The 7,500-nt window shown below is 41.7% G+C and overlaps 1 protein-coding gene and 1 long non-coding RNA gene across 4 annotated transcripts in view; one reads left to right on the top strand and one right to left on the bottom strand.

The window, feature by feature from the left end:
- The window catches only part of LOC135217296 (uncharacterized), a 317,399-nt gene that overhangs the window by 15,549 nt on the left and 294,350 nt on the right, over nucleotides 1–7,500 (top strand). The gene's annotated exons all lie outside the window — the stretch shown is intronic.
- The window catches only part of LOC135217269 (uncharacterized), a 33,053-nt gene continuing 32,183 nt past the window's right edge, over nucleotides 6,631–7,500 (bottom strand). Inside the window, exons 2-3 of the long non-coding RNA XR_010315093.1 lie at nucleotides 7,005–7,194; nucleotides 6,631–6,756 (exon numbers count right to left, since the gene is read on the bottom strand). This is a non-coding gene — a long non-coding RNA (uncharacterized LOC135217269). The remainder of the gene's footprint in view (nucleotides 6,757–7,004; nucleotides 7,195–7,500) is intronic.

Here is a 7,500-nt window from a genome sequence, read left to right as displayed (position 1 = left end):
ATTTAACTTAATTTTGCAACTAATTGGAAGTCTCTAGCACAATATTTCGATTTATGGTGAATTTATGAAAAAACTTTTTCCTTACGTCCGCGCGGTAACTCTTCCGAAAAAAATCATACATGCGATTGTGGTAATGTTTGCACCATTTTAAATTAGCCGTTACATAAAGTTTTATATATGAAAATGTGCGCAATTTCATGCACAATACAACTAAAAACAACCCATGGTTGTAGCTTTTATCAATTTTGAAATATTTTCATATTAAAAATGATAAGTGACAAATTTTCAACCTTCGGTCAACTTTGACTCTACCGAAATGGTCGAAAAACGCAATTGTAAGCTAAACCGCTTATATTCTAGTAATATTCAAGCATTTACCTTCAGTTTGCAACAAATTGGAAGTCTCTAGCACACTATTTCGATTTATGGTGAATTTATGAAAAAAATAACATTTTCTTTACGTCCGCGCGGTAACTCTTCCGAAAAAATCATACGTGCGATTGTGGTAATGTTTGCACCATTTTAAATTAGCCGTTACATAAAGTTTTATATATGAAAATGTGCGCAATTTAATGTAGAATTCAAAAAAAATAAAAAATAATTGAAGGTTGTAGCCTCTCTCATTTTTGAAATATTTGCATATAAATCACGATAAATAGAAAAAAAACACGTTCAGTCAACTTTGACTCTACCGAAATGGTCGAAAAACGCAATTGTAAGCTAAAACTCTTACAGTCTAGTAATATTCAGTCATTTATCTTCATCTTGAAACAAATTCGAAGTCTCTAGCACAATATTTAGATTTATGGTGAATTTTTAAAAAAAATCTTTCCTTCTCTCAGCACGCGGATTCTCAGCCACAAATCTCCGAAATGCATACGTTCCATTCTCGGAATATTTGCTCCGTTTCATATTAGGCATTTCATAGAGTTTATATATGAAAATGTGCGCAATTTCATGTAGAATAAAACGAAAAATATTTGAAGGTTGTAGCTTTTCTTATTTCCGAAATAATTGCATATAAAAAAAATATATATATAAAAAATTCGACATTCGGTCAACTTTACCTAGTCAGATATGGTCGAAAACTGCATTTGTAAGCTAATATTCTTACAGTATAGTAATATTCAATCATTTGTCTCATTTTGAAAGAATTGGAACTCTCTAGGACAATATTTAGATTTATGGTGAATTTTTGAAAAAAATATCTGTTTACGTCCGTGCGTTACGAATTCATGCATTATTTTGTGATAATATTTTCTCTGTGTTGCTTTTATTGTTTTACGATGTGTTATATACCAAAATGATCGCAATTTAGTTTACATTACAACTAAAAAAAAGTAACTCGTTACCTTTAACCGTTTTGCGCACAGCGCGATTTGAATACAATTATATATGAAATTTCGTTTTTGCGCTATCTTATATCGCATTATTTTATATATGATAATGATAATTTTTTTCATTTCTGATGGTTGCATACTAAACTTCAGCCAATGAAAAAAAAGGAGCCAAAAATGAACTCTTAATCTTGAAAACTAAGCGCGCTGTGAATTTTTGAAAAAAATATTTTTTTTTCCGCTTCGGCGCTCACTCTGAAACACCTCCGGCACACGGGAGACATTTTTTTTTTTACCGCTTTGGCGTTTAAGGGTTAAGTTTCTCTTTGAGTATTTGATATTTTGTGTGGCCTCCATCTGCCTGTACTACAGCCTGCATTCTTGAGGGATATGATTTCAGTAAATCGCAAAAAGCTGAGACTCAAACTCCATTTCCCTGAGCACTTCAGTCACCTCTCTTTGCAGGTCGTCAAGGCTGGGTATACATCATAGTTCACTGTGTGCGCTTCAACACGATCCTTTAAGATACTACCAAGTTTTCACACTAATTAAGGTCAGGGGAGCTACCTGGAAATTCCCTTGATGAGAAGAAATCGATACACTGTTTCGAAGCAGCTCCTGTGTCTGAAGAGCCTTGAAACATTGTGCCTTATAATGAAAAAATGTGATTTCTTCAACAGATACCACATTTTCAGAATCTTTGAGGAAAGGAAATACTCCACCAGTAAGCAGTGTTTCTCTGAAGTATTTGCCATTCCATGACTGTCCTTTTTCTTTGATGATCCACATTAACCGTTTAGCTGTGAAACGGAGAAAAATTCCCAAACATTCAGAAAATTTCACATATTGGCAATGGCGCACGTCATCGCTGATATCAATCCAACTTTGCGCCCAAAATGATGTCATTTTATGATTTGGCTTCCTGACTGTAAATAAAGAATTCATCTGATGCAGCAACATGGAGAAAGTCAGCTTCATCCCAATCTTTAAGAAATGACCCACAAAACCATGAACGGTCTTCTCTCTGTTGCTGAGTGAGGTTGGGCTTGCTGATAACATGAAATGGCTTGATACCAGATTTTTTCAACTCATGATATACGGCACTATAACTTCTCTTCTTTCCCCTTTTTGTTTCTAGTTCAAGCGCCGAATTTACATACAGACTTTCATTGGTCTACCAATGCCCCAGCTATGATGTCTTTTGACTCCTGAGAAAGGACTTCAGCCCTTACAAGATTCTCACTCTTTTCGCGATGACAGTCATATGGATTTTTTTCCAGTTTCTTTTAACAAAGGATTCATCTCTTTTAATGTATTTAGCTATCCAGGAACATGAAATGAAGGATGTGCCGGCATCCCTGGCCTCTGAAAGTTATAGCCCGGATTCGGTCAATCCATCTGATTTCCTCCAAGTCGATATCCATGGCTGTATCTAACTCCGTCACTCAGTCTGAAAATACAAGAAATGTAAAATGAAAAATGACTTAATAGAAACTTAAGATAATGTACTTGGAGATAGCCTATAGCAGAAAACTTCATAACTTTCCATTTGTTCTGTGGATTGGGGGGGTGGGCTCTAATTTCGAAACACCCGGGTAGTATACTACATAATAACTTAGTCAATGACTGGACACTTGAAAATAGAATTCAGATTTTCATCATCTCTATGAAATTTCCAGTTTTAAACAATTTGATGATATAGTGTGGCTACACAGTACTGTAGGAGTGCTGCATATTTCATTGGAATACAACATTATTTAAAACTACTGTGATTCAAATTAACAGTCCGTCACAGAATTGTACAAAGAATTTCCAGTCACATAACATGGATTCCCTGGAAAATGACTTTGTGGTTTCACTCAAAGGTGTGTTTACTTTTGTTCTGTTACTGAATTGGGACTGAATTTCATTTCCAGGTGATTAAATGTGATTAAATTAAAAGACACACACACACACACACACATATATATATATATATATATATATATATATATATATATATATATATATATATATATATATATATATATATATATATATATATATATATATATATATATATATATATATATATATATATATATATATATATATATATATATATATATATATATATTTCTCTTGATGTTTCGGCTAATTCGTTTAGAATTGTGTCTTTTAATTAGTATCCTGTAAAATTCAATAAAAATGAAACTTGCCTTAGAAAAATGGCCATTTTTCCCCCTAAGCTGCAATTGACCGCTGTAGGTAGTATTGTTTTTCTTATAGACAAAAAGGTAAATAAAGATAAATCCCCAAATTTTTTATTTTAACAGATAAGATTAACAAAAATCCCGCACGCGAGTGAGAGAGAGGAGAGAGAGTAGAGTGAGGGAGGAGAGAGAGAGAGAGAGAGAGAGAGCGAGAGAGAGAGAGAGAGAGGAGAGAGAGAGAGATATTTACTGCAAAAAATCCCTGAGAGTGAGAGATTTCAGCAATTCATAACACCAAGAGACAAGGCAGAGTTCAAAAAATGTTCAGAATATTTCCTGCTATATTTTGATAAATCGAAATATCTCTCGTGGAATGTAGAAATCAAAGAAAAATCTAGAGAGAGTGAGAGGAGAGTGTGTGAACTGGGTATGTCCAGATATTGTTCGAAATACGGAGAGAAGTCTAATGCAGGAATAGTCATCTTGTTTATTGTGGCTGCCTATTCACTGGTGAGGTTCTTTCTGACTACTGTTGATGGAGTTGGACAGCCCAAGGAGAAGGAACTGAAGGAGAGAATTGCGGCTTGGAAGACACCATCCGGTGCCAGAGAGAGAGCAGCAGGTGAACTTGGAGACAGGATAATTCTTCAGCTGCAACAGAGGCTCGACAACATTGAAGAGATTCAGAAGGCGGGCGGAAGGGAAGAACACACTTGTGTGATCCAGATCACTCAGGAGGTGTTGCAACAGCAGGTCTAGCAAGAAAGGGCCTACTCGCTCGCAGCTGACACCTTGTTCCTGAAGAGAGAGAACGACCAAGAAAAGACGGAAAATCGGTAGCTGGAAGAGAAAACCCTCAAGATCACAGATGAAAATCAACACCTGATGGAGAAGACAAATGAAATTGGTTAAAAAGTTTGCTTTGTTGATCCTTGAAGGAAGATGAAGTTACAGGTAAATAAATATGCTAAAATGTTTTCTTAAGAGTTTTATTGATTCCTGAAAAGGAAGATGGGAGGATTGAAGAAAGCTTGAGGAAAATGACAGGATTGGTGGAGAGCCAGGAGAAGAACATACGATTCAGAGAAGCCCCAGGAGAACTGAAAGGATTCAGAGGAGCCCCAGGAGAACTGAAAGGATTCAGAGAAGCCCCAGGAGAACTGAAAGGATTCAGAGCAGCCCCAGGAGAACTGAAAGGATCAGAGAAGCCTCAGGAGAATTGAAAGGATTCAGAGAATCCCCAGAAAAATTGGAAGGAGTCAGTGGCATGTCCTGGTTCTAAAGCACGGTTTACACGCCACGATAAATTGTAGCGATTTGTTGAACACTGAGATAGTACGATCTATTGGATGATTGAAAGAGCGTTTGCATGCAACGATTTTTAATCCAATATTTTTAGTCTTCACTTGACCGTCATGGAAGAAACAAGAGACGGAAACACTCTGATAGGAACAAAAAGGACCTGGCCTATGCAGAACTAGTGAAGAAATACAAAGAGTTTGATCCTTCAGCTGAAAGAAACACTGTTGTCAAAAAAATAAAGAGTATTCGTGGGACTTTATCTTCCACAAACACGGAAAACTCCGATAAAGTTCAATGAATTCGCTTTAGAACTCATGAGGAGTTTGCTTAGAATTCACCATCACTGTGTATTAAGTTTATATTTCGAAATAGCTCTTGCGCACCAGGACTTCACACTTCATCAGTCAATCAGAAAATGAGCTAGATTGTAACGATAACTTGGAACCTTGTTTACACGTTCAAACTTGTCGTTACGATGCATATAGACTTGAGCCTGCTGGCACCAACCACTCAATCCAATTCCAACTCCTATAAATCGCTACGATCTCATGTTTACACGTAACGATAAATTGCAACAACATTTTCATTACAATAAATCTCTACAATTTATCGTAGCGTGTAAACCGTGCTGAAGACTAAGCAAAGGTGCTGTCTATGACGGGACAGGAGGGCGAAGCCCGCCACCCGTCCTGGGACGGGTGGGCGGGGCCTCGTCATGCGTCCCAGGACGGGCGGGTGGAGCCCGCCATCCGTCCCGGGACGCGTGGCGAGCCCCGCCTGCCTGTCCCGGGACGGGTGGGCGGGGCCCACCACGTGTCCCGGGACGAGAGGGCGAGGGCTCGCCACGTGTCTCAGGACGGCCGGGTGAGGCTCGCCAACATGTCCCAGGATGGGCGGGTGGGGCCCACCAAGTGTCCCGGGACAGGTGGGCGAGGCCTGCCACGTGTCCCGGGATGGGCGGGCGTGGCCCGCTACGTGTCCCAGAATGGGCGGGCACCCACATGTCCCAGGATGGGCAGAGAGGCCAGCCACGTGTCCCGGGACGGGCGGGCCGGGCCTGCCACGTGTCCCGGGACGGGCGGGCGAGGCCCGCCACGTGTCCTGGGACAGGCGTATCTAGCCCGCCACGTGTCCCGGGGCGGGCAGGTGAGGCCCGCCACATGTCCCGGGACGGGCAGGCAAGGCCCGCCACATGCCCCGGGATGGGCAGGCGAGACCCGCCACATGTCCCAGGATGGGTGGGCGAGGCCCGCCACGTGTCCCAGGACGGGCAGGTGAGGCCCGCCACATGTCCTGGGACGGGCAGGCAACGCCCGCCACGTGTCCCGGGATGGGCAGGCGAGACCCGCCACATGTCCCAGGACGGGTGGGCGAGGCCCGCTACGTGTCCCGCACAGGCGGGGTCCCAGGACACTTGGCGGGCGAGGCCCGCCCATCCCAGGACGGGTGGGCAGCGCCTGCCACGTGTCCCAGGGACGGGTGGGCGGTGCCCGCCACATGTCCCAGGACAGGCGGGCGAGGCCCACCAAGTGTCCCGGGACGGGCAGGCGAGGACCACCGTGTGTCCCAGAACGGGCAGGCGAGGCCTGCCACTTGTCCCGTGACAGGCAGGCGAGGCCCGCCACGTGTCATGGGACGATTGAGATGGCCTTTGTCCAAAACATAAGGGTAAAAAGAGAGGAAATATGGGAAAATGGAGCTCTTATGACTTACCTTAGGTAATTATTAAAGGGAATGTAAGGTCGCCATTGAAAACTCAGCGGATTAATCTACTTTACATTTATTTACAAGCAACATTGAATGGCCTGATACAAAGGCAAGGCAGGTATGCCATGTGGGGGAGGCTGTGTACTGTCTGGAACTCTTATCTTTCACAAAGTGGAAAAACTGGCCAAAATCAACATCTACTGCATGGACTCAGCAATCTGGAAATGAATTTCCAAATCACACACAACATAAACTAAAGACTTCTTGCATAATATCTCAGCTAATCACTATGGAGGGTGTTTTTATCTTTAATCACACACAAGAGGAGGAACTCTAGTGCTTAACTGAAATGTTCAATGAAGGGACGTTCAGTAGAGGAGTTATAAAAGAGAAATTTGAAAATTGAAATAGTAAGATTCGTCTAGAAGGAATAGGACTGGTTGGATTTTGCACTTTCGAGACATACCTGTAGTTCTTTGTGGCTTGCACACGTATCGTGATGTCTGAAGAGGCCTCCAACCCACGACGACGAAACAAAGGGGGTGACTTCAAGTCAGAGGTGAGCACATCTGCCCAATAACAGAAGCTGGCATAGACTGAGGACGAATCAGGGCATTTCCAAGCGGCCTTGGATCACACGCTGCCTACGGCATTGTCTGGAAAGACGCAAAACACAGCCAGAAGATTTGTGGGGTAAAGGTGTCTAAAGCCTATGGAAGTACCTAAAGACCCACCAACAATCTTATATAACCCCTGTCAACCTGCCCTTCTTACCCTATATACTAGGTCTAGTCGTTAACGGATTATTTTCCACCCAGACCAAACGTGCCAATCACAACAATGCTTTAAAGGTGGGGGTAAAAATGGCTGCTCTTCTAGCAAATAACTATAAATTAATGATACTGGGAAGACGAGGCAATCAAAAACATAATATATAAATATATATATATATATATATATAT

This window comes from Macrobrachium nipponense, chromosome 7, assembly GCF_015104395.2.
Source record: "Macrobrachium nipponense isolate FS-2020 chromosome 7, ASM1510439v2, whole genome shotgun sequence".
NCBI lineage: Eukaryota > Metazoa > Arthropoda > Malacostraca > Decapoda > Palaemonidae > Macrobrachium > Macrobrachium nipponense.
Note: the sequence above shows the minus strand (reverse complement) of the source record. Positions and strands in the feature narration are given on the sequence as shown.